Source organism: Panthera tigris, chromosome B3 (assembly GCF_018350195.1).
Source record: "Panthera tigris isolate Pti1 chromosome B3, P.tigris_Pti1_mat1.1, whole genome shotgun sequence".
In the NCBI taxonomy this organism is placed as follows: domain Eukaryota; kingdom Metazoa; phylum Chordata; class Mammalia; order Carnivora; family Felidae; genus Panthera; species Panthera tigris.
In genome coordinates this window covers 102,054,301-102,082,162 of record NC_056665.1, presented here as the reverse complement: position 1 = coordinate 102,082,162, position 27,862 = coordinate 102,054,301, and the positions used below count along the sequence as shown (strand labels likewise).

Genomic DNA, 27,862 nt, shown 5'->3' with positions numbered 1-27,862 from the left:
CTTTCTGAGACTGCTGAGCTATGTGTAATTTTTTGTGTGTGCCTTCAGCAAGACACCTTCAGCAAGATCTGAAGAGTAATACATACACATATTATTAAAGTAAATTGAGCCTGTTTTGTCCTTTTCCTAGATGTCCCTCCAATAGAGCCAAAGTGTGTTTTCAAAGTGGTAGAGTAATGGCCTTATAAAAGGAAGGGGCATGTGAGTGTTCCTGCTTGTCCAGAGCTACTCCAGAGCCAGCATTTTCACACTAAGATTACATGCTCCTTAAGGCTCCATTGCTCCCATGGCTTTTGCCATCTGTCACCTTTACTGTTGCTGAACTTCCCTAGGTTTCTGTATGCTTTCCTCCCCTCTTTGGTCTCTGCCCCTACTATAACCTCCCATATTTCTTGACTTTCTTACCAAACAGCTTGACTTTTACAGTCACCACTAGCTAAAGAGAAGACTCCTCTTGGTAAGACTCCCCTTGAGCCACACATACTATCACTGAAGTCTCTGTGTACTGAATGTAGATTTGAATCCTTTCTTCTTCTTTTTTTTTTTTTAATGTTTATTTACTTATTTTGAGAGAGAAAGGGAGCATGAGCAGGGGAGAGGCAGAGAGAGAGAGAGAGAGAGAGAGAGAGAGAGAGAGAGAGAGAGAGAATGAATCCCAAGCAGGCTCTGCACTGCCAGCACAGAGCCTGACGTGGGGCTTGAACCAATAAACCATGAGATTATGACCTGAGCATGAGTCAGACACTCAACTGGCTGAGCCACCCAGGCATCCTAGAATCCTATCCCTTTCTGAGTCATCTTCATTCTTTGCTACTCCAAGGCTACTTTTGCATGGCACCATGCAGTTATCTTTTTTTACACTTGTAGTAACAGCAAAGCTGTAAACCTCCACTCTGAATAAAACCAATGTGTGATTGATATGTGTGGTAACAGTCCTGTTCTGAAGTTCATTAAATACTTCTCAAAAACGTCCTAAGTATGTTTTCACATATGTGTTATTCTGTATGTTGTCATATCTGATTCCCAGTTTCCTGCTTTGAGGAGGAAGTTGTGCTCGGATAACAGAGGCCCTGTTGGGACATCACAGGAAAAAAAAAAATGTGTTTCAAGCTTCAAAATTATTGGCTAAGCCTCTCTTTCTTCAAAGGCTATACAAAGCATAAAATGAATGAAATTGGTAATTTTCATTTTTTACGTTTCCACCATTGCTATCAAGCTGTCCAGAGAAAAGGCAAGCCATGGTTCACACAAACATATTATCCACCTACTACAATATCATCGCCCCTATGACTTCTTCCCTAAAAGTAAACAAAATTAATCATCCCTATCATGTATGATCTCATGGTGCCTTGTTCCACTTTTTCTATTGCACTTTAGACATTTTAATGTAATTTATTAATAGAGCTTGCCTTCTCCCTCTGTGAGCTCCTTAAGGCCACATACTACGGATTTATTGAATCAGAGAATAGATGAATGATCTGTGAGAACAATTTCATTTACTACGTCAAAATATTCAGAGGGAAATTTTTTTTCATTAAGTGCAATGATATTTGAACTGCCAAGCTTGTCAATTTTAATAAGTGGAACTAATTTAAAGCGAATGGCCCTCTTCAATGGTCAGAGCTCTGTGGTCCTTCCCCAAGCAGTGAACTAGTCTTTGTGGCTGGAAAGAGTGAATCTTGCTGGCCTTTCCAAAGGCTCACGTTTTCCTCAATACCCTCTCAAAAGTGAAATGACTTATAGGTTCTCTCTAGAGAGCTTGGTGTCTTAAGTTAACCCATTGGGCCTTATCCTGGACTGGACTGCAATTTGTACACTGCCGTCAAAGGTAAATTATGTTAATCTTAAAATTATTAAATTACATTAATGAGTTTTTAGTTGGTTCCACACTCTCCAGAACTGAACACAAAGAAAGCACAGAAACATATGGTTAACCTATTACAGAGCAGTACCACTGAATGATGAAGCACAGAGGCTCCTAGCATCCAAGGCATATATAAGGAGAAACCCACATGATTCCATTATGTGTCTTTAATGGAGCTGTGGCAAAGCCACTGTCTATGGCCACCCTACCAAGTACCCAATTCTTTGACCCCTATGCTTCACACAAAATAAATTCCAAACATATTGTTACTCTGTTTACTCAGCAAAGCTCTAAACAAAAAGCTGAATAACAATTAAAATGTTTTATTTTGCCTAGGGTTTAAAATCTTGTGGGGAAAAAAAGGGAACCATTTATTTAAAACAAGTTAGTACCAGAGACCTATGTCTAAAGCAGCATCCAACATAAAGAAACCATTCTATGATAATTATTAGATACCCAATGGTAAGGAGAGTGAATAACAGTCAAGTATACTCAGGAGGGATTTCCAGCTGTGAAATGCCTGTAGCTCTGTGTAAGGCAGTCTCTGTGTATGGCAATCTTTTCCCATACTGTTTTTACTTGCCTCAGGGAGAGAGGTCCCAGAGGATAAGAATTCAGGACTTGATGAGGTCGGTTTGTTTTTCCTTAAATAATTATTAAGGTAATACCTAAAGGTCTGTTTCACAATAAACAGATCAAAGTCTGATTAAAGTTTAGTGGTTCCGAACCTTGGCTACACATTAAAAAGCTTTGAAAAGTAGGATGTCAGGTATCACCCCAACTAACTAAATCAGAATCTCTGGGAGCAAGAGCCCAGGCATTTGTGATTCTGATGCACAAGGAAGGTTAAGAATCACCTCCGGGGTGCCTAGGTGGCTTAGTTGGTTAAGTGTCCGACTTTGACTCAGGTCATGATCTCACAGTTCATGGGTTAGAGCCCCACGTTGGGCTTTGTGCTGACAGCTCAGGGCCTGGAGCCTGCTTCAGATTCTGTGTCTCCCTCTCTCTCTGCCCATCCTCTGCTCATGCTCTGTCTCTCTCTCTCTCTCTCTCTCTCTCTCTCAAAAATAAAATAAACATTAAAAATCTCTCAAGGAACTCCCCCCTCAAATATCCACTAAATTAACTGAAGAAGATAATTGATATATTTAAAGATCATATTAGAAGTCTCCAAGTGAGTGTCATTGCCTTTAGAAAAAAACACTTAAAGGGAAAGGTCAAAGCTCTGGCAGAAATTTCTTTCTGAGTTGTATCAAGAAAAAGAAATTAATTTCCGCTAAATAGCCGATATGGAGAGAATTTACCCTGCAAAGATAGAGGAGAACCTTTTTAAAATATATATTTAAATTTTTTTTTTTTAATTTTAAGTAGGCTCTATACCCAACATGGGGCTTGAACTCACAACCCTGAGATCAAGAATCATACCCTCCATCAACTGAGCCTGTCAAGCACCCCAAGAGGAGAGCCTTTTTAAAGCAGATGTGAAGATCACCCATGTGTGTGAAGAGTGGAACACCTATAAAATAGAAACAAAAATTCTTCCAGAAAAATTCAAAAGAATTTCTGATTATTATCAAAGCTAGTTTATTTCCCCATGAAAGAAAGGCTCATGATAATCGTTGCTGGGAGTTCTGTTGGCTGAGATAAATCTTGATAATTTAAGAAGAGAAAATACATGCATTGAGACATTTGGGGAAAGATCCTTATTTTCCTTACATTCCAAATGAGATCATTGGCAGAGGCCTGAGAGGATCACTAGGGAATCCTCTGGATGGCCAGACTCCTGAGGAAAAAGGATCATCTGTGATGTGGGCATCCAGAGTCAAATGTCCTATGTGGACAAGATGATACTCTCACGAGGTCAGGATTCCAGAAAAGGGGTCCCTCCATCAGGCCAATTCCATCCATACAGACCCCCTCCAGGAGCAAGACAGAACTCGTACTGGTGCTGTTCACACTGACACAGGTTCAGGATCTTTTTTTTGTTCAACATCCCACCTGAACTGGGAGCCTCTGACCTAGACAGTTTCCCCCTCATCCTCCTGTCAGGGTTCGGATATTGCAAAGGAGACAGAGGGAAATTCCTAGGGAGGTCCCCTATTTTCCCCTTATTTTGGAAGGTGAGGCTGAAGGTCATCAGGAATCACTTCCACCCTCCTCCTGGGGACTTCCTGACCCAGCACATCCTTTGCTGGCCACAAAAAGTGTCTGCACCAAGGCCAGACTCAGTCTCTTGTCCACATAGCATGAAGGCAACATGAATCACCTTCTGAAATGATCAATCCCGCTTTCCATGAGTCCACTTCTGAAGATCCAAGACTACTGCTGATTACTTTTTTTCACTCTACTAAAGCAAATTAGATTAAAAAAAATTTTTTTAACATTTATTTATTTTTGAGACACAGGGAGAGACAGAGCATGAGCAGGGAAGGGGCAGAGAGAGAGAAGGAGACACAGAATCTGAAGCAGGCTGCAGGCTCTGAGCAAGCTGTCAGCACAGAGCCTGATGCAGGGCTCGAACCCACAAACCGTGAAATCATGACCTGAGCTGAAGTCGGATGATCAACCAACTGAGCCACCCAGGCACCCCTAGATTTTTTTCTTTTAAGTGATTATGCAATGGCTCAAATGGAACCTTAATAGGATTATACATTCTTAGGATAATGTTTTACAACGACAGATTTTTAAAATGTGAATCTTGAAAATTAATTGCATAGTTAGTATTTCAGTATTTTTGTTTCTATTAATAAGTTCATTAAAATAAGTCAGGAACACATGAGGTTTTTGTCTTTTAAAATGAATTTTTTTCCTCCTTTGGTTTTATTGTTTAGTTGATTATACAGTAGCTCAAACAGAAACTTAATAGGAGTATAATTCTTAGACAGGTTTTCTAAATGCACACTACAAAAGTATGAATCTTATTAGCAAATTGTTTCCATCTTATATGATTTCTAGGTAGTGTATTATATTTTGTATTGCTATTTAACAAGTCTCTTCTATTGATCCAGAAACAGCATTTTTTTAAATCTCTCTTATAACGTGATTTTGAATTTTCTCTTATTTAGCTTCTCTGCTTTATCTGTTAAGTGATTATACAGTTGCTTAAATATAAGCTCTAAAGGATTATAATTCAAGGGAGAGTATAGTTTATTTAAAGTTTATTTATTTATTTTGAGAGAGAGTGCATGTTCAGGGGAGGAGCAGAGAGAGAGGGAGAGAGAGAATCTCAAGCAGGCTCCACACTGTCAGCACAGAGCCCGACATAGGACTTGCTTCCACAAACCTGACCTGAGCTGATACCGAGAGTCTGATGCTTAACTGACTGAGCCACCCAGGCACCCCATAAATGCATTTTATTTAAAAATGACTTTCACAAGTGAATTTTTTCCTTTTCTTCTATTTCTAGATGATGTCAGGATCAGTTGTTTCTGTTTAACACTCCCCCATAATATGTACTATTGTGACAGTGGTCACAACCGGAGACATTTGAAACTCAAAGTTTATTTCTATATACCAAAGACTGAATTTACTCTAGTTATAAGACTGATATGCCTCAGAAAATTTTTTATTTCAAAAAGGAGCTAATTTCAAATATTATTAGGAAAGTGGAAAACAAGAATAATCCTATATAAGACTGATATTTTAAAATAAATTTTAGTTTTAAAAACAGAGTTGGGGTACTCGGGTGACTCAGGAACTTTAAACCTCTAACTCTCAGTTTTGGCTCACATGATGATCTCATGGTTAGTGGGTTCAAGCCCCACATGGGGCTCTGTGCTGCCAGCATGGGATTCTCTCTCTCTCTCCCTCTCTCTCTCTGCTCCTCTCACTCTCTCTCTCTTTCTCTCTCAAAATAAATAATAAAATAAACTTTAAAAAACTTTAAAAACAGAGTGGAACAAGCAAAAGCTGATGAAATGGTAGATCATTAATGTTAGGTTTTCCTTATAGTCTCTGAGGAATTGAATCTGTGGTATGTAAAAAGCCTGAGATATAATATATTGCTTTCTTACCCCTTGGTGTAACTTCCTGGTCAAGAACCCCTAAAGGTGGTGTTGGAATGGCCCTCGGGAGCTCCTGAGAGCTGATTATGCACATTTCTCCCCATTAGCTCCACATTAGTAACTTAAAATTGGCCTTGGTGGGAGTATTTACACCACACAATAGATAGTCAGCTGGAATAGATAGCTCCCTGGAATAATCCACCCTCATCCCCAAGAGCCAGTTAGCCAACCTATCCATGGCCCTATAGCAGTGATTCTTTTTTTTTTTTTTTTTTTTTTTTTTTTTTTGAGAGACAGACAGCAAGACAGACAGAGCATGAGCAGGGGAGCGGCAGAGAGAGAGGGAGACACAGAATCTGAAGCAGGCTCCAGACTCTGAGCTGTAAGCAGAGAGCCTGATGCGGGACTTGAACCTACAAACCATGAGATCATGACCTGAGCTGAAGTTGGACGCTTAACCGACTGAGCCACTCAGGCACCCCTCTTTGAGAGATTTTATTTTGTTTTATTTTTTAATGTTTTTAATGTTTATTTGTTTTTGAGAGAGAGACAGAGACAGAGCACGAGTGGGAGAGGGGCAGAGAAGAGGGAGAGACAGAATTCAAAGCAGGTTCCAGGATCTGAGCTGTCAGCACAGAGCCTGACATAGGGCTCGAACTCACAAATTGTGAGATCATGACCTGAGCCGAAGTCAAACATTCAACCAACTGAGTCACTCAGGCACCCCTGAGAGGTTTTAAATAAGTATTTAACTCAACTGTTTCAATCCATTTCTTCAAAACTCCTTTTGTTCATCTTCTAAGAGGTGGTCATTTTCTAATGTAGTCGCTACATCCAGGTCCAAGTTCCCACCATCTACGCTGGGTTTTCCAAGAAGGGCAGCCCCATCTCCCATCTTCAGCACATGCTCGCTAGAGTCTTGCTCTGACATTCTCTACCATTTAGAAGTTGCCCCATGTGCACTTGAGCATTTTCTAATGTTTTCTTTTTGTTGGATTCATCTGGCCACTCTTCTCTTCAGTTTTTTATGAGTACAGCTTTATGCTTTCCTGAACATCAGAACTCTCATTCAAAGCATCTTTTAGTGCTTCTGAAGTTGATTTTCACTCCTGTCATGTATATTGAAGGCTGTTTTCATTGTAGCTACTTGCACCTTTATGTGTTTTGATGCATCTTCTAAAGACTGAATCTTTCTTATAATGTCAATCATCAGCTCAACTTGTTTTAAACATTTAGCTTTCTTTTCTTTTCATTCTTTTCTCAGAATCTTTAAGCCCAAGAAAAGAGTTGGAAATTTTCAGCTCTTTATTAATGGTCTCCAGTTTTCATATTTCTGATTATTTTTCCTCAGATATGACACCCATTAAAATTGATTCAAGGCCTTTAAATTCTTTTTTCTTCTTTTCCTGAATTGTATCCTTTATTTTGTTATAAAGGATATTACTGGAGCAATTGATGAAATCTCATGGGGTCTCAGGATTAGGTAGTAGTATCAATGTCAATTTCCCTATTTTGATGATTATATTAGGACTATGTAGAAGAATGTCCTACATACACCCTCTAAAGTGTCTGGGGGTGATGGGCATCAGGTTGGCAACTTACTCCCAAATAGTACAGGATAAAATGTTATCTGCACTGTACTTGCAACTTTTCAATAGGTTTAATATATTTTTTTAATTAATGAACTTTATTTTTTAGATCAGTTTTAGGTTCACAGCAAAATTGAGCAGAAAGTACAGAAAACTCCCTAAAACATGTTCTCACATATATACAACCCTCTCATTATTAACATTGGACACCAAATTAATACACTTATTCTAAGTGGGGAACCTACATTGTCACATCATCACCCAGAGTCCACAGTTTACATTAGGGTTCACTCTTGGTGTTGTAGTTCTGTGGGTTTTGACAAAGTATAATAATATGTATCCGCCATTGTAATATATGCAAAATAGTCTCATTGCTCTAAGAATCTTCTGTGTTCCACCTATTCGTCCCTTCACTCAATCCACTCCCTTCCCCCAACAGATTGTCAACAAGATTGAGCTGCTCATTCAGCTGGACAAGGCTTGGATCCCCTATATGGCTCAAGGACTAGGCTCTACATTGAAGAGATTGTCACATGGCCCAGTATTCCAACATCCCCTAAGATTCTCATTCTGAACAGCTGCACCCTGAAGGGCTTCTGTGCCATCAAACATTTCAGCACTATGTGCTGGAAATAGTTTGAAAATCATGCTTTCTAGGGTGCCTAGATGGCTCAGTCAGTTAAGCGACCAACTCCGGCTCAGGTCATGATCTCACAGTTCGTGAGTTTGAGCCCCATGTCAGGCTCTGTGCTGACAGCTCAGAGCCTGGAGACTGCTCCAAATTCTATGTCTCCCTCTCTCTCTCTGCCCCTCCCCCACTCATGCTCAGTGGCTCTCTCTCTCTCAAAAATAAATATTTTTTAAAAATTAAAAAAAACATTAAAAAAGAAAATAATGCTTTCTTTGCTTACAAGTAGACTGTACAGTCTTGAAATGTGAAGACTTTGAAAATACCACTTGCTTCTTCCTTAGTTTTCAAAGGTAAATTAGAAAAGTAAGTTGAAACCCATTGTGGGGCCCTTTATAACCCCTTTAGCACCTTCCCTCCCAACACACATACACTTTAAAAGGCCAGCCAGATATAAACTCAGGAGGGGAGCTGAGAATGGGGAGTTTTCCGTGATCTTTGTGGGCAAGACGAGGCCTCCAGGGCCTCAGAATAAAATTTCACTCAAGAAAGGGAAAGTTGTTGGCCAAGGTCTTACAGTCTCCCCTTCCCCACCTCCACTGAGGTCTGTGCCTACTGCCAGCAACCATTTGGTTCTGGGCTGGATGCTCACTGGTATCCCCTTCAGTCTGAGGTAACCAGCAAAGTGTTGGCATTCTGAAGGGGGCAAAGTGATAGCCATGATTCTCTGTGTCACATTGGTCCACTGTGCCAAGTGGTGGCAGCACAGGCAGGAAACAGCACACCAGACCCAGATACTCATGGATTGCTATGGGAAATGATGTAGTTGTATTCATAGTCATATTTTTAATGATTTCTTTTTATTTTTTAGGGAGAGAGAGAGAAAGAGGGTGTGCAAGCTGGGGAGAAGGGCAGAGGGAGAAGAAAGAATACAATAGGCTCCATGCTCAGCAGAGTCCAACACAGGGCTTGATCTGATGAACTTCGAGATCACGACCTGATCTGAAATCAAGGGTCAGATGGTCAACCAACTGAGCCACCCAGGCAGCCCAGGCTGATTTTAACAGGGAGGAGATATGCAGGTCTGCTGATCTCAGCTGGTTACCTAGGGGTTGGCTGATCTGGGCACTGCTGAGCTTGCTTAGACTTGCTCTTGTGTTTTGGGGTCCACTGATGCAGGCTGGGATGGGCTAGACTAGCTCAATGTATCTTAGGGTCAGCTGGGAATTGGCTGATGTAGATTGGACCCAGCTGTGCACTGGGCTCTCCCTACCCATCTCTCATCTTCCTCCCAGAACAGCAGGAAAGCCAGGTCATGTCTTCCTTTGGCAATGGCAGAGGCACAAGAAAGCCTTTGCATTTTAAAAAGTTTGCCTTGGCTGTTAGATGTCCACAACTGTCTTGATGACCTTTTCTTTGTATAAAGGCTTCATCTTCAGGGAGGCTAAAGGCCATTTGGAACTTGGATACAGAGTAAAAGCAGAAGTGAATGCTCATTTCTACTTCTGTTTCTGGCTCACTCCACCAGCTCCAGAACCACACTATCTTTGCCAGGATCTGCACCAGCAAAATGCATACCCTACCCTTGCCCTCTTCCCCTCCATTTTGAAACAGTTTTTTAAAAAAAAGTTTATTCGTTTATTTTGAGAAAGAGAGAGTGCTCTGCCCTGTCAGTGCGGAGCCTGAAATGACGCTTGATCGCATGAACCATGAGATCATGACCTGAGCCAAAACCAAGAGTCTGATGCTTAACCCACTGAGCCACCCAGGTGCCCCTGCAACAAAGTCTTAAGTCTGATGAACAGAATCTACAACGCATTTCTGCACCCCAACAAGAAGGAAATCTGAGGAAGGGAAATGGTTCTATGTGAAAAAGACAGGATTTCCACCATGAATAACTAGGATTATGGGGAGAGAATGTTCAGAAGATTTTGGACAGCCATTAATGACATAATTACAGGTGCCATACTTATGTCATGTGACCTGGCTACTCAGGCGTTAGTGCTTCATCTATAGACTAAACATAATAAAAAGTTACCCTTTGAAGTGGCTTATAGAAGGACTCGTTTTAATAGGGACAGAGAGGGACAAGCTGGCACAATTTAATCTTCTCAGGGAATCTGAGAGTGAGACACACAGAGAGGTCAACAGTTAACAGAGAAAGTAGGGTTACAAGAATGGAGAGTGACAAGAGTAGAGAACGAAGAGCCACAACTACGTGATTCAGAGATAATTCTTGCAAAAGCCATTGAGTTGTCACTAGATTTGCCACAGTATCTGGACCAACATTCTAGTTGTATATGGAAACTGATATAAATCTCACATCATAAGAAAAGGATCTGAACACATATCTGCACCTGCAATCTGAAAATGTGCAATCGAAAGCACCCACCAAAAGTATGGCAAATTCTAAGTGTCCAGTGCTTGTCCACCAGATTTGAGCTCTTAAAGGGACCCACGTTTGATTATCATCCCAAAGTACTTTTGGAAAGCACTCAGGAGATGTTTGTCAAAAATTTAAATAAGCAGCAAAAGTTATGGGATTCAGAACAGAGGACAAACAGTTATAATTCCAATGTGCTAGGTATTTTGGGTCTGTCTCCTCACCACAGATATATTGTCTGCTCTTCTCTGTCCTGCTTTCTGTGCCTTAGAAAGATGGCCCCCACGGAATGCATGCTCTGTATTCCCTTACCCTATGGCTTTCCACTGGGAATGGCCAAAGAGAAGCAGTACTTCTAATAATGGGAGTAAGGGAGAGATATGGGAATTCATTCCCTACCATCCTGTGTTGTTCTGGCAGGGCTGTGTTACTCCATGGCCATAGCTACTGCTGGGTAGTGTCTCTTCCTCAGGTCTCTGTTGACACTGCTCGCTTTCCTTGCTTCTTCAGACCTATGGTTTTAACAGCTATTGTCAATCTAGCCTTTGTTTCGTCCCTTAACCCTGTCCACCCCTCTGAAAACAGTCCTTGTTTAAAAAAAATGTTAATGTTTATTTATTTTTGAGAGAGAGAAAGAGCATGAGCAGGGGAGGGGGCAGAGAGATTGGGAGACACAGAATCCAAAGCAGGCTCCAGGCTCTGAGCTGTCAGCACAGAGCCCGACACGGGGCTCAGACTCACAAACCGCGAGATTATAACCTGAGCCAAAGTTGAACATTTAACTGACTGAGCCACCCAGGTGCCCCAAACCAGTCCCTTTTTAAACTCTTCAGTTAAACCCATTGAGTATGCCTTTTATTTCCAGCCAGCGCTCTGATACATTGTATTCACATTCTAGAAAGGAGAAGATGGTACTATAGTTGTCCCCAAGCAGTCTTACCACTTAGAGGCAGGTCAAGTTCACACAGTCTGAAAGAATATACAAAGCAACCTTTTACTTCTAGCATTGGAGATACAGGAGTGACTCCTCTGTTTTCTTCTATCAGTTTCTGCTCCCCAGATTCTCTCCCTGGGACCAGACCTCAACCTCTCCTTCCCCTACCTCCTTGTCAGAGAAGCCTCCTCCCCTGAAACTACAGAGTTTTGTTTTATTTGGTTTTAATCTCCCTTTCTCCTGGCTCTGGGAACCCATTGCTTCCTGTGCCAATTGTCAGTCTTTTGACCTAGTCAGGTTTCTTGCCAGATGGGATTGGGGTTTCCAACCCCAGAGGCTCCAGATGGAAAGAGGAAAAAGAGGCCTTCTTAGTGGCCTGCCTTCAGGTTGTGGTGTCTGTATAATAATTAGATTGTTCAGGGATAAGGTCAAACATCTTGCAGGCATTTCCTGCACTGGCTGAAGGCTGGATGTCCTCTGTTAGGCTGGCCTGATACACATCTGACTCCAGGAAAGAAAGAAAGAAAGAAAGAAAGAAAGAAAGAAAGAAAGAAAGAAAGAAAGAAAGAAAGAAAGAAAGAAAGAAAAGAAAGAAAAGAAAGAAAGAAAGAGAAAGACAGAGAGAGAGAGAGAGAGAGAGAGAGAGAGAAAGAAAGAAAGAAAGAAAGAGTGGAAAGGGGACCTCCATACACCAGCTCAGCAACTACTTCTTTGAGGAAGCAGAACTTGAGCATAGCCTTAAAGGAGAAATGGGATTAAACAATGGGTAAGAAGGAAGAGGCCATTTCAGAAAGGGAAGGATATGAGCAAAGAAGATGGGAACATGGCCATTGGAAGAAATGAGTGTACCACTTTGCTGATTGATGTAAGCAAGTGGAGGGAGATGGGTTTGGAGAGCTGAGTAAAGAACCAATCTGGGAGGCCTGAATACTGGGAATAAAGGTTTAAAGGAGTCTTTAAAGATTCTTAGAAAGGCAATATTTCAGGATTCACACATAAAGCAGACTGGAGGGTTAGAGACAGGATGACAAGTTAGAACATTAAGTGTAGTCATCCAGATATGAAATTGTGAAGATCTGTGCCAGGGTAGTGTTCCTTGAATACATCACAAGGGATGAAATTACAATTTGGTTGTAGGGTAAATGCGCTAGAAAGTAGCAGATAAGGACAACTTCAAAGTTTTGAAATTAAGAGGCTGAGAGAATGTCGGGGATGGAAGGTACAGCATAGGGAATACAGTCAATAGTGCTGTAATACTGTTGCATGGTGACCGCTGGCAGCTACACCCATGGTGACCACAGCACAACATATGGTAGAATCACTGTGTTGTACATCTGAAGCTAATTAACATTGTGCATCAACTATACCTCATATGAAAAAAAAATAGAAAGGCTTCTGAGAAAAAGCTAATTTCAGATGAAGGATTAGTCTGGTTTTAGGTACACTGCATTTAGGTGGCTACCATGCCTCCTGGTGAAGGAAGAAACGGAGGCATGAGATCCAAAGAGAGGGCTCCAAGACATGAATTGGGAAGGTGACTATTTGAAGTCGGGAGAGTGAGAAGCACCTCTGAGAAAGACTTCATATTAAATCAAGGACCCTGAACGATCTAATTATTATACAGACACCACAACCTGAAGGCAGGCCACTAAGAAGGCCTCTTTTTCCTCTTTCCATCTGGAGCCTCTGGGGTTGGAAACCCCAATCCCATCTGGCAAGAAACCTGACTAGGTCAAAAGACTGACAATTGGCACAGGAAGCAATGGGTTCCCAGAGCCAGGAGAAAGGGAGATTAAAACCAAATAAAACAAAACTCTGTAGTTTCAGGGGAGGAGGCTTCTCTGACAAGGAGGTAGGGGAAGGAGAGGTTGAGGTCTGGTCCCAGGGAGAGAATCTGGGGAGCAGAAACTGATAGAAGAAAACAGAGGAGTCACTCCTGTATCTCCAATGCTAGAAGTAAAAGGTTGCTTTGTATATTCTTTCAGACTGTGTGAACTTGACCTGCCTCTAAGTGGTAAGACTGCTTGGGGACAACTACAGTACCATCTTGACCGAGTTTTATTTTTTATTTTTTATTTATTTATTTTTTTTTTTAATTTTTATTTTTTATTTATTTTTTATTTTTTTTATTTTTTTATTTTTTTTAATATATGAAATTTACTGTCAAATTGGTTTCCATACAACACCCAGTGCTCATCCCAAAAGGTGCCCTCCTCAATACCCATCACCCACCCTGCCCTCCCTCCCACCCCCCATCAACCCTCAGTTTGTTCTCAGTTTTTAACAGTCTCTTATGCTTTTTGACCGAGTTTTAAGACATGCCTACCTTCAAGGGCTAGAGGAGAAAATAGAGGAAAGGAAACAAGCCAGTACAAAAGTAACCTGAGAAATTGGCAAATAAATACAGGAATGACACAACATAAGAAAAACAGAGTGTTTCCAGAAATGATAAACTATACTTTCAAATTTTAATCATACTCTTCAGCCTTTCTGAGATTATCCTTCAAAGACTTTGAAAATAAAGTAAGAAAATAAAGCAACAGTGTTAAACAGTGTGAAAAAGCTTTGTTAAATTAGGGCTTCCTATCAAAAATACTTCTTTAGAAATGTTGGTCTGCATTATTGGGTATTGATATAATACTGAAGCCACTGAAAGGTATATCAGTTAAGAGGTCTTTGGATGTAATTAACAGAAAACCCAATTCAAATTAGCTCTAAATATACAACAAGAAATTTTTTGGCTCACTTTCCTGAGAAGACCACAAGTTGGTCAGGCTTTTGGGTTGGTCCAATCTGAGGGAAAGCACCATTTCCTTGTAATTTTCTTGATTCTACCTTCCTCCACAAGCCAGCTATATCTTCAGCCTGGTTTCTCTAAAGCAATATACTTTATATCTAGGGTCACATCTCTGGGGAGAGGGAGCCTCTCTCAAGCCTCACATTATTTTATAATACCTGAAACAACCACTGGGGCCATAAGGGAATGCCATAAGTGGTTGGTTTGGGCACTCATGACTGAACCAATCAGTCCCACATGTTGAAATTACCCAGACTAGCCTTAAATCAGTCAAGGCACCATCTATATTTGGGGTGTGTGGGCAATCTCACTCAGCCACCAGGCTGCTTCATAATAGGAAAAGCTTAAATGAATGTTGAGTAAATAACTAGAATTTTGCAGATGGGTACTGGATGTATACATTAGGATATAATTGAGCAAGTCAAAATATCAATGCTTAAACAAGGTAGAAGTTCTTTCTCTGTCTCTGGAACTTGGCAGTACAGGATTGGTACAGCAGCTCTGATCCATAAAGTCCTTGGGACCCAGGACTCTACTTCTAGCTTGCCACCCTGGTGACATTTCTAGGATGCAGCCCTAATTTTCATTATCCAAGGGAGGATCTCTGCTCCAGGCAGCAAGATGGAGGGAGTAACAAATAAGAAGGGGCAAAGAGATACATTTGAAGCAAGAATGAACTTTATTCTGGGTGACCATTTTCCTGGCTAACCATTCTATTACTATGGAATGAGGGGAAAATAAATATTGGGAAAAGCACTCTCCACTACTCTGAAGAAATGAGATCTGTTAAGAGTTGACTGAATGATCAGTCATTCAGGTTACATGATCAGTCATTCAGTTGTTACATTATGTAACTCAGGTTACATGGCTAATGAATTATTTGGGAAAGCAGTTATCCATGTGTAATCTGGCAAATAGGACAGGGGTGAGATGAGGGAAAAACTCCCAACTCAGAGGAGTGAAATGGTGAAAAGGAAACAATAGATTGTGCACTAAAATAACTGTGTTTACACCCCGTTTTTGCCATCTAATAGTTGGACAATCATCAACAAGTTGCATAACCTTGATAAGCCTGCAATCTTATCTGTGCAATGGAGATGATATCAACTACTTCGAAGAGCTGAAAAAAGATGAACTGAGATAATAGTTAAGTGCTTCATGAGTAATAACGCTCATTCAGATAAAACTTATTAATTATAACAAAGCTTACAATAACATGGTTAGTATTGTAGAAACACATTTATTGAGTTAAAAATGAGATGTGAGACTTTCGCTAGCTTTTTAAGATCACTTTTTTAACACAATAACTGATTTTTGTGGTTAATTGAATTTTTAAAAATTCTTACTATTTCTTTTCCCCTGCTAGGCAGGTCTCTTATCAAATTGTTAGATGTGCATTCAGAAAGCAGCTGAGCAAATGAGAACATTGTGCCACAACAAACTCACAAAGATAGAAATTTCACATAAAAATTTCAGTTATAATATTTATGGGATTAATTTCTAGAGTAAAATTGATTTTTTAAAATTACAATAAATTATATACATGGAGCCTCAAATTTCATATATACTCTTTTTTGCATAAAGAATAGGAATGTATTAAGAAAAAAAGTATCTCATCTGAATTGTATGATATAATTCATAAGTTATAATGAGAAGAGCAATGGGGCTGGCCGATTGGGCATGTCCTCATTTCTACTACACAGTGGCTTCAATGGGGGTAGATACCTTGATCTGCAATTAGGTCAGGAGATTGGTTACATATAGGCAGATGAAGTAAGTATATTGAGATAATGAGAGCCAGACTTCTCACTGTCAATTACCAACAGGGAAAGGGAGAAAACTAGACCCAAAAGAAGTGATCCCCTAGTAGCAATGAGCACACTTACAACCAGATGGTGACTTCTGAATATCATTCTCCACTAAAAGGATACAAAATTCCTTGGAGAAATGGTTGAATTCAGAACTGGCACAGGGAAAGTACAATATGTTCCTGGAACATCCTGTTGAGTATGAAAGTAAGGGAGTACTCAAAGAATGATGAGGATATGTTAGAAGGTCAAGAGCCAGATTGAAGAACTCCCATTAGCTAAATCTGAGGCAACTTAAACATAAAATAAAAAAGAATAGCAACAAATTGTGGCCAATTGAATAAGACAGGAATCCATGAATCCATCTGGACATAAATATATGTGAATGAATGAATGAATGAATGAATGAATGAATAAGAACAAAAAGTTTTACCATATAGTACAATGCCAACTAATAACTGTAGAACAAATGATGCACTTAGAATATCACCATTTGTCAACCATTACAGTAATAATTGATTCAGGGAGGAACCAACAATGGACACTAAAACTTTGAGTGAAAATGTAATGAGAAATAAGATGTTTACATACTATCAAAGTAGCTCTCTACAAAATACATATTAGTAACTTATTGATTAATAAGTACAAGGTACTTATTCATTTTACAATGAATTTTACACCTTAAAAAGTGATGAAAGTCAACACTGATAGAAATGGGACAAATTAATATTTGTTAATTTGCTTCTTGATGATACATTGAGAAGAACATAGCATCATGTCCATGATATCCCTTCCAAAAGATGAATCACCTGAATCTAATCATAATAAGTATGAAACAAACTCAAATTGAGGATACTCTATAAAGTAATTAGCCTATTATCTTCCAAAAAAAAAGTCAATGTCATGAAAGACATGACAAAACTGAGGAACTGCTCCAAAGAGAATAGAGATACGACAACTAAATACAACACATGATCTCCTATTGGATCCTGCATTAGAAAGGAAAGAGTGATTATATGGTATATTATTAGTGAAATTTGAATGCAGCCAATGGATTGAATGGTAGTATTGTAACATTTTTAATTCCTTTTTTTTTTTAATTTTAAAGAGAGAGGGCATGCACACACTCAAGCAGAGAAGAGGGGCAGAGGGAGAGAGGGAGGGAGGGAGGGAGGGAGGGAGAGAGAGAGACAGATTGAGAATCTTAAGCAGGCTCCATGCTCATGTAGAGCCTGAGGTGGGGCTTGAACTTATGACCCTGGGATCATGAACGGAGCCAAAATCAAGAGTCAGACAGACACTCAACAGGCTGAGCCATCCAGGTACCCCTAATTTCTTGATTTTAATGGTTTTACCAGGTTTTACCATGTACTATACAAAATAATTGAGAGAGAAAAAGAAAATGATAAGACAAATATGGTAAAATGTTAACAACCAATTAGAGAATCTGAGTAAAGGGTAAACTAAAATGCTTTGTATTGTTCTCATAATTTTCTATAAGGTTGAAATTATTTTTAGAACAGCTGTTTTGAAAAAACATAATGTATAATATAAAAATAATCAAATTTCAGGGATGCCTGGGTGGCTCAGTCAGTTGAGTGTCTGACTTTGGCTCAGGTCATGATTTCATGGTTCATGGGTTCGAACCCCATGTCGGGCTCTGTGATGACAGCTCAGAGCCTGGGGCCTGCTTCAGATTCTGTGTCTCTTTCTCTCTCTGCCCCTCCCCTGTTTGCACTTTGCCTCTCTCTCAAAAATAAATAAACATTAAAAAAAAATTTTTTTAATCAAATTTCAATCCATTGAAGGTTATAGTCAGCATCTAAAAGTGACAGCATAGTGTTTGGGTCTTCTCAAATCCCTACATATAAACAAAGAAATTGGAAAGTAAAATAAAAAACCCATAGGATAACATTTACAACAAAATAAGATGGTAAGTTATCCTCACAAACCACAAAATACAGGGGCACCTGGGTGGCTCAGTCGGTTAAGCATTTGACTTTGGCTCAGGTCATGATCTCATGGTTTGTGAGTTTGGGCCCCACGTCAGGCTCTGTGCTAACAGCTCAGGGCCTGGAGCCTACTTCAGATTCTGTGTCTCCCTCTGTCTCTGCCCCTCCCCTGCTCGCGCTCTGTCTCTCTCACTCTCAAAAATAAATAAACATTAAAAAACCCCACAAAATACAGGCAGGTGGAGGAAAATCACTAACAACCACAGGCCATGATATTAGAGTTTATGCAAGAGAGAAAAGAAGGTATCAATGGGTTATTTGATGGACCTGAGAACAGAAGAACCCCCAAAAGAAACAGATATTTACTAGAAAGCACAGTGGGTCAATCTGAGAATGACAACTGAATCTGGGACAGGTTTTGCCCATTCCAATAACAGATAAGTGCAAGGGGGCCCTGGTAAGACCCCAAGGGGTAGAAACAGTCTTGCACCTATGAATTCTCAATACTGACCAGCCAAAGCTCCCTTCCAGGACATAGCTCTGAGAAGAAACCACTGACTATGGAATAAAAATTGATCAGAGCAGGAAAAACACAGAAGTAAAGAGAAGATCCAGATCAAAAGTAGCTGGCAGGGGGAGCCTGGGGACTCAGTCAGATAAGCATCTGACTCTTGATTTCGGCTCAGGCCATAATCTTACTGTTCAGGGGATTAAGCCCCGAGTCAGGTTCTGTGCTGACAGTGCAGAGCCTGCTTGGGATTCTCTCTCCCTCTCTCTCTGCCTTTCCCCACCCCCCACTCTAAATAAATAAATAAATACATAAATAAATACATAAACTTTTTAAAAAAGTGGCTGAGGGGGGAAAAAGTGATTGAGGGAAACAGGGTCAGAAAATCTCAGAAAGCAAACAGTCATTTTTTTAAAACATTACACAAAAACATGAAACACTGTCAAGTTAAAAAAAAAAAAAGCTATTTGAACTAAGCTTACTTTAAAAATTTGAGGAAAACTGATTTTACTTAAGAGCAAGCACTAGAAAGGTATCAAGGTCAAATCCCAAAGTTACTACATACATACATACATACATACATAATACATACATACATAAATATATACATACATACAAAAAAGAGGGGCGCTTGGGTGGCTCAGTCACTTGAGCATTTGACTCTTGAGTTTGGCTCAGGTCATGATCCCAGGGTCGTTGACCTCTCTTCCTCTCCCTCTCCCTCTTTTCTGCTCACACACTCTCTTAAATAAATAAGTAAGTAAGTAAGAAAGAATAAGGAGTAGAATGACACCCCTACAAAGAAACAAAAGCATACTGGAAAGATGTACTCAAGAAACAGATAAAAACTACACTATTTAAAAATGAAGGGCATCTGAGTGGCTCAGTGGGCTAAGTATCTGAGTCTTCATTTCAGCTCAGGTCATGATCTTTTGGTTTTTGAGTTCAAGCCCCATGTAGGGCTCTGTGCTGGTGCTGCACAGCCTGCTTGGGATTCTCTCTCTCCCTCTCTCTCTCTCTCTGTCCCTCCCCTGCTCATGCTCTCTCTCTCTCTCTCTCAAAATAAATAAATAAACATTTTTTTAAAACTTATAAAAATTATTAAAAAATCAACTTTAATAAAGAAATAATACAAGACATGAGAAAACAATATAAATCAGAATTAGAAAAATTCATAAGTTAGGTAATAATTCTCAAAGGAGAATTTGAAAAGAAAAAAATCATTTTAGAAATAAATACTAAACTAGAAGAAACAAGAGCAAAACACACACTCACACACACACATACATACGCACATCGACAAAAAAATGCCTTATAAGGAACAAAAGATGAAAAGAACAGTTTTAAAACTAAAATAATAATAATAATAATAATTTTTAAATAAAAGAGATTCAAAAGTTGTCAATATGGATGATAGCCAAAGAAGATCAGCATATAGACAAAGGGAGTCCAAAGAAGAAAACCAACAGAAAGAACAAAATAAATACTTCAATTCAAGACAAGTTTTCTGAAATAAAAAAAGACTTAAAATTCCATATCAAAATAGCACTTTAAGTATCTGAGAATATTGATCAGAACAACCAATGCCAAGGTATATTCTACTAAAATTACTAGACTTTAAAGAAAATAGAATGTTTGGTAACAAGGCAAAAAGAGTATGTGACTTATAAAGGAGGGATAATTAGGTTGTCACCAAACTGTCAACAGCAGCACATTATGCCAGAAAAAAATTAAGTATGGGCTGTTTTTACAAGATTCATAAAAATAAAATATTAGCCAAACATTTTATTTATTAAAAAAAATTTTTTTTAATGTTTATTCACTTTTGAGAGACAGAGTGTGAATGGGGGAGGAGCAGAGAGAGAGGGAGACACGGAATCAGAACCAGGCTCCAGGCTCTAAGCTGCCAACACAGAGCCTGGTGTGCGGCTTGAAAGGAACTGTGAGATTGTGACCTGAGCCAAAGTCAGTCACTTAACTGACTGAGTCACCCAGGCGTCCCTTAGCCAAACACTTTATATCCTGCAAAATTGGCTTTCAAGTGTAAAAGGTACACACAAATTATTTTTGGTAAATCTCAAAAAATACTGTTCCTATGTGTTCTTCCTAAGAAATCAAATAGAATTTCTGACAATCAAAATGACCAGAGAGATATTAAATAAGGACAGGAGGTGATTATTAGATATATAGTTGTTTGTAGAACTAAGACAAAATAACAGTTAAAAAGGGGGGAGACTATAGTGTCTAATGGCTAGATGACCTCACAGTGTAGATCATATATGCTTTGATACAAATATTCCCCAATCATTTTTTTTATTTTTTTTTTTAACGTTTATTTACCTTTGAGACAGAGAGACAGAGCATGAACGGGGGAGGGGCAGAGAGAGAGGGAGACACAGAATCCAAAACAGGCTCCAGGCTCTGAGCCGTCAGCACAGAGCCCCACGCGGGGCTCGAACTCACGGACCGCGAGATCATGACCCGAGCCGAAGTCGGCCGCTTAACCGACTGAGCCACCCAGGCGCCCCTCCCCAATCATTTTTAAAATGAGAGGTGAATGGAGATAGCATATATAAATTTTAATTTTTTTACTAATTGGTGGTGATATAAGTAATATTAATAGTCCGTAGTAGTATTAGTACTGTAATTCTGGAATATTATAGAATTATGGAATATTCTATCACTCCCTGTTACCTTGAGAAACAGGGTTTTTGGTGTGAAAGACAGGAGATAAAGATATAACACAAAAGAGGTTAGGTAAAAACATTGTAGTTGTGAATTTAAAATAGAAATACTAGAGGCACCTGGGTAGGTTAGCTGTTTAAGTGTCCAGCTCTTAACTTCGGCTCAGGTCATGAACTTATGGTTCATGGGTTTGAGCCCTGTATCGGGCTCTGTGTTGACAGTGCCTGCTTGGGATTCTCTGTCTCTCCCTCTCTCTCTGCCCCTCCCCTGCTCATGCACTCTGTCTGTCTCTCTCTCTCTCTCTCTCTCTCAAAATAAATAAGTAAACTTAAAAAAATACAAATACTAGTATGAACTCATCAGGTAATATATATATCTATATATTTATATACATATCTCTATATGTAAATAATATAAATATATATAAATATCTATGATAGATAGATAGATACACTTCCACTAAAGAGACTTAGAAACAGCAACTACATTCTCATCTTGAAATATTTCTCATTGAAAGAAATCAAGGGTCCTTGGCCAAACAGCTAATTCCAGGAATTGAGGTCTGGAGAGGAAGATGGAATATCTTGACATATTAGCTATTAAGAAAGCCATAAAAAAAAAAAAAAAAACTATTAGGATCATGTCCAAGGAGCCAATCTGAAGAGTACCCATAGCCAAAGTTGGAGCTTCAATAACGATAAGAATTGCAATGGATTGAAATCCCTCTAATATGTTTAAGTCCATGAGTTCATTATAAGAGTTAAAAAATCTAATTTTTGAAAGATGACAGGGAATCAATTTGTTACTGGGGAAATAAAAGAGAAAACTCAAACATTTTCCCTGCCTTTTCTATAATAAACTGTTTCATCGGATAACCAAATAGTAGATGAAGGGGTGCATCTCATTATACAATCTTTCAAAGTAATTCATGAAAGCAAAATGGTAGGGATAGATTATTACCTTTTTGCAAGCTTCCATTAATAAATCTAAATATTGAGTATCGATGGCTGCTAACATTAAAAAGAAAAAAAGAATGAGTGAAAACCAGACTTCCTGAAAAAAGAACACAAAGGAAACGAATCTAAGCCTGAGGAAACCTCTGGATCCACCTGCCAATTTCTAGGAAACACAAAAGGCACAGGAACATGTGAAACTACATCAGGAGTGTGCAATCAGCAAAATGTGTCAGAGTAAGTTCTACAACAGACAAAGTACGAGGAAAGGAAAGGGTGGAGGAGAACCTGTAGCTTAAAAGAGATGTAAAAATTAACAAGGTGTTTTCTTTTCACAGGCGAGACTAAACTGTAATGTAAGGAAACGCAAGAGAGTGATTGCTATGAGTCAGGATAGTGGTTTGTTGGTTTAATGTTTATTTTTGAGAGACAGAGAGAGAGAGAGAGAGAGAGAGAGAGAGAGAGAGACAGCATGAGTGGGGGAGGGGCAGAGAAAGAGAGAGGGAGACACAGAATCCGAAGCAGGCTCCAGGCTCTGAGCTATCAGCACAGAGCCCAACGTGGATCTCATGAACCGTGAGATCATGACCTGAGCCGAAGTCAGAGGCTCAACTGAGCCACCCAGGTGCCCGTGTTTGTTTGTTTTTTGACAGTAATCATTTTGGAGGAAGAGGAATGGCTATGAATTGTATAGAGCATGTGGGGGGCGGGGGAGGCTTCTGAGATGACTGGGAAAGTTGTTTCTTGACATGGGTTGTGGCTACAAGGATATTCCACAGTATTCACTAAGGTCTATATTTGTTTTCTTTTCTGTTTCTATATGCTTCTATTTATTTTATAATTTAAAAGTTTCAAAAAGTTATAGTGGTTTAGAGAGATAAATCAACCTGGAAATGGTGAGAAAAAAGTATGTGCAATATATTGACTCTTATTATAATATAGTTGATTATTACTATTATGTATTTGAGCTAGTGCAGGTCCATTTATGCCTTCCAAAATGTAACCATATAAAATGAGAAGTAACGGGGTGCCTGGGTGGCTCAGTCAGTTGAGCATCCGACTCTTGATTTTGGCTCCGGTCACAATTTCACAGTTTCATGAGTTCTAACCACCCCCTGCCCCTGCCACTGCACTGTCAGCACAGAGCCTGCTTGAGATTCTCCCTCTCTGCTCTTCCCCTGCTCACTCTCTTTCTCAAAAATAAATAATAAATAAATAACTTAAAAAAATAAGAACTACAACTGATAAGAGAATCATAGAACATTTATAAAACCAAAACAACACAAAGAGCTCTTACAGTTTGGTATTTTCTAAAACTGGTTTCTTTGGAATATTAATTCCACAAGAAGTTAATAAGTGCTTTCTCAAAAATGAAAAAAAAAGTTTAAATGGTCAAATAAGTCAGAGAAATAGAGTTAAACAGATGCTTTTATGTCTAATACCTTTGGGACTTTAATAAGTTTGTATAATTTCAAGCACTAAGAAGAGACTATAGTTACATTATTTCCCAAACTTATTTGACCATTGTTTTTATTGAGTAGAGTTACGCCTATCTCTAACAGCAGCAAATAAGGGATGTTATTTTGTTTATTGCTTTATAATATCCTCTGCCCAGAGGTGCCTGGGTGGTTCAGTCGGTTAAGCGTCTGACTTGGGCTCAGGTCACAATCTCGTGGTTTGTGGGTTTGAGTCCCGCGTTGGGCTCTGTGCTGACAGCTCAGAGCCTGGAGCCTGCTTCAGATTCTGTGTCTCCCCTCCTCACCTTCCCTGTCTCTCTCTGCCTCTCCCCTGCTCGCTCTCTGTTTCTCTCTCCTTCAAAAATAAATAAATTTTAAAAAATTTTATAATACCCTCTGCTCAATGAGATCATGCACTAGAGTTCTATTTATAACTCTACCCACAGTGCCTATAACAATGCCTGAGACACAGAAGATACTCAAGAACTACTTGATGAATGAATGACTTCTCAGCATGGAAATCAGGTAAGATTAAAGATCTCTTTGTAGCAAATCAAAGTCAAATTCATTTGTAGATTTTGTAGAAAATCAAACAGTAATGGCTTGACTAACAAAGAGCATCTGCTGTTATCTTGGTGGTTTAACGTGGATTTTTAACATTACTGCATTTCCACCAATAGATCTGCAGGGACATTACTTAAAGAGAGCTGTAATAGCCAAGTACTAAGTTCTATTATTTTTATGAATAACATAAATTAATTGCATTTAGAAATTCACCTCAACTTTCATTTTATTGTCTAAACATTTGCCTGTGCACCTTACAGATTTGGAGAGGCAGTAAACATCATGGTTAATTAAGATCACAGGTTTTAGAGTTAGGCAGTTAACACCCCATTCTACTTATTTCCTTCTATTCTTTCAGGAGGAAATTTTAATACCATAACATACCATGACATCATGCTAGGAAAGGAACCAGAGATCATCAGTTGAATTAACATATGAACTAAAGACCCTGCCACAGCGATTGTGTTTCCACTATGTACCACTCTCCCATTTATTTCAGTTTGGCATTTTGACAGAAAAAAAAAATGATCTCATCAGCACAGCCTTGAACTAAAATTAGAGTAGTATTTTTCATTTCCAGTGCTACCTCTGATAAGCCCTATTACTACAGGGAAATTATTTAACATAAATGCATTTATTTCTTTATCTATAGCAGCAATGACAAAATTCTAATCTTCAGAGAAGCAGATGATAAAACATTTTTTATCTCAGCATATTAAGGAAGCAACAGGGTGTGGTGGAAAGTGTGGCAGGCTGAAAGAAAATTTGGATTCTAGTTCTGATATGTTACTAGATGACTGGATAGTCTTGTACACATTACTTAATCTCCAGGGGTTAGAAGCTAGCTGCAAAATGATCTCTAGCAGTCTTTCCAACTTTTGAAATAAGTCTAGGATTCTAATCATTACTATAGGGATTACTATTGTGCATGTCTAAAACTTTTTAAAATTATTCCTTCTATTGCCTCATGCTGGAGTCTTTGAGGCAGCCAACAACCATCATCTGTCTCTCATGCCCTGATTCTGAATCAACTGAGAATACAGAGTATAAAGTATTAGGGACTGACAGGAATCAAAGCATCACCTTTTTTAAAAATGTGTTTGTTTGTTTGTTTGTTTGTTTATATAAATAAACTCTATGCTCAATATGGGACTTGAACTCACAACCCCGAGATCAAGAGTCTCACTTGCCACCAACTGAGCCAGCCAGGTGCCCAGAGAAGTATCACCTTTATTATTAATAAAGACTACAGTAGATAATATGGCATATAGCTGTGAGCAAGAGGACTTCTTAAAACTGAAGCCCACTTAGAAGATAGTCTCACCTGTCAGACCCAGACACTGGGCTATCCCAGACCTCCCCACAAAGAACAAGGTATAAGTATAATATTTCAAATGGAAGAACAAAGGAAAGTGTGAGTTCCCCAGAGAAAGTTTTCTGTAGATGTCCTCTACTAGGTTGAGGAAGTTCCTTTCTATTCCTGGTTTATTGGTTGCTTTTATGATAAATCGGTGAATTCTATCAAATGCTTTTCCTGCATTTATGAAAATAATTATGTGGTTTGGCCCTTTATTCTATTAATACGTGCATTTCATGTATTAAACCAACCTTGCATTTCTGGGAGAAAGCTCTCTTGGTCATAGTGTATAATTCTTTTTTTACGTTGCTAGATTGAGTTTGTTAGTATTTTGTTAGAACTTTTATATCTATATTCATTAGATATATTGTTTTCTAACTTTCTTGTGATGTCTTTGTTTTTGGCATGCTAACACTGGCCTTATAGAATAAGTTGCAAAGTGTTCCCTCCTCTTCCATATTTTAGAAGAGCTTGTGCAAAAACAGTATTAATTTGTCTTTAAATGTTTGATAGAATTCACCAGTGAAGCCGACAGAGCCTGGACTAAGCCCTCTTTTTTTTTTTAATGTTTATTTTTGAGAGAGAGAGAAAATGAGCAGGGGAGGGGCAGAGAGAGAGGGAGACACAGAATCCCAAGCAGGTTCCAGGCTCTGAGCTGTCAGCCCAGAGTCTGACGCGGGGCTCGAGCTCACAAATCGTGCTATCATGACCTGAGCTGAAGTCACACACTCAACTGACTGAGCTACCCAGGTGCCCCGGACTAAGCCTTCTTATAACAACCTTCCAATTAATTTAAGTCAGGGCTACCCAGGACAGTCTCCCTTTTGATTAATTTAAGGTCAACTAATTAGGGATTTTAATTACAACTACAAAAATCTCTTCATAATAGCACCTAAATTATGTTTGATTGAATAAGTGGGAGAAGATGTTTGTATGCTACAAAGTGGCTGCTGCCTCCCTTCCCTTCTCCAATTCTGGCAAGAGGGGATCACTTGTCATCCCCTCTAACAGGAAGCATACTAGAAAGAAAATTCTTGGGACCGAAGTTCAGCCTAGTCAAGTTGACATAGCACAAAGCCATCAGTTTCTTAAAACCACAACTTCATGAGAATCATCAAGAACTTGTTACAAATACAGCTTTTCTTTGGACCATATTGGAACCAATATTTGAGAATCACTGATTCATATACAAGTAGAATAACATAAGTAATAAATAATATATATTTAATCCACACTGTGTGCCATGCACCAGCCTGAGCACTTTATATTAATTATCTTATTTAATCTTCACAAGAGCCCTAAGGTATAAGTACTGCTCCTGTTCCCATTTTATATATGAGAGAACTGATAGTCACATAGGTCAAATTATGTGCTCAAGGTCATCCAGTGGAACTCGAGCTCACAAAACAGGTGAACAGCTTTTCAGTCACTAGCTCTAACCATCAATTATATACAGAGCACCATGGAACATGTTAAATGACACCATGGAAATTCAATTTTAAAAAATCCAGAGTGTGGGACATTCTATAAGACAAATGACTTGGTTTTTTTCCCAACAATTAAATTTCAAAGAATAAAACAGAGGGGAAAGAGACTTGTAGATCAATACTGTCCATAATACTGTGTGCAGTGGTGGAAAGGTTCTATATCTGCACTCTCCGTGTGGCTATTTGCAACTGAGGAAATGAATTTTTTATTTTATTTACTTGTAATGAATTTATGTTTAAACTTAGTCACATGTGGCCAGTGGCTGCCATATCGAACAGGGAAGTTATAAAAAACTTTTTAAAAATTACATTTTAGAGACATGTACTTAAATATTTAAGGATGGAAATAATATTGATACCTGGAATTTCACTATTGCTTTTGGGGGTGGGGGACACCAAGTGGAGTATAGATGAGCAGAATTGACCACGAGTGGATGATTGCTGATGCTGAGTGGTAGGTAATGAGGGTCCTACCTTTTCTCTCAATCTTTGAATACGCTTGAAATTTTTAATAAATAAAAGGTTTTAAAGGACATTTTTGTGGTGCTTGTCCAACGTATCACTGATTTAATCATCACAACGCCCTCGTGAGGTAACTTGAATGGTTCTATTTACAGATGAAGAATGCGAGGCTCAGAGAGGTTAGATAAAGTACCAGAAGTTACACAGCTACTTACAGGCCCAGACTCAAATCCATGTTCCTCCAAATCCCATGTTATTCTATCACCCCGTCCTTACTCTGGATAACAAGCTGTATAATCAACATGCGTTGCTTAATGGACAGTAAAGCAGAAAGGATCAGAGAAACAGATTAAACACTTTTGCTCTCCTTCAGAATGATAAATTTGTAACGTGTGCTTCTCTAATTAGGAAGAGATTAATACCAAGCATG

General features: G+C 39.0%; 1 long non-coding RNA gene across 1 annotated transcript in view; it reads left to right on the top strand.

The window, feature by feature from the left end:
• The window catches only part of LOC122239610, a 56,617-nt gene that overhangs the window by 12,815 nt on the left and 15,940 nt on the right, over positions 1 to 27,862 (top strand). Inside the window, exon 3 of the long non-coding RNA XR_006218860.1 lies at positions 24,009 to 24,087. This is a non-coding gene — a long non-coding RNA (uncharacterized LOC122239610). The remainder of the gene's footprint in view (positions 1 to 24,008; positions 24,088 to 27,862) is intronic.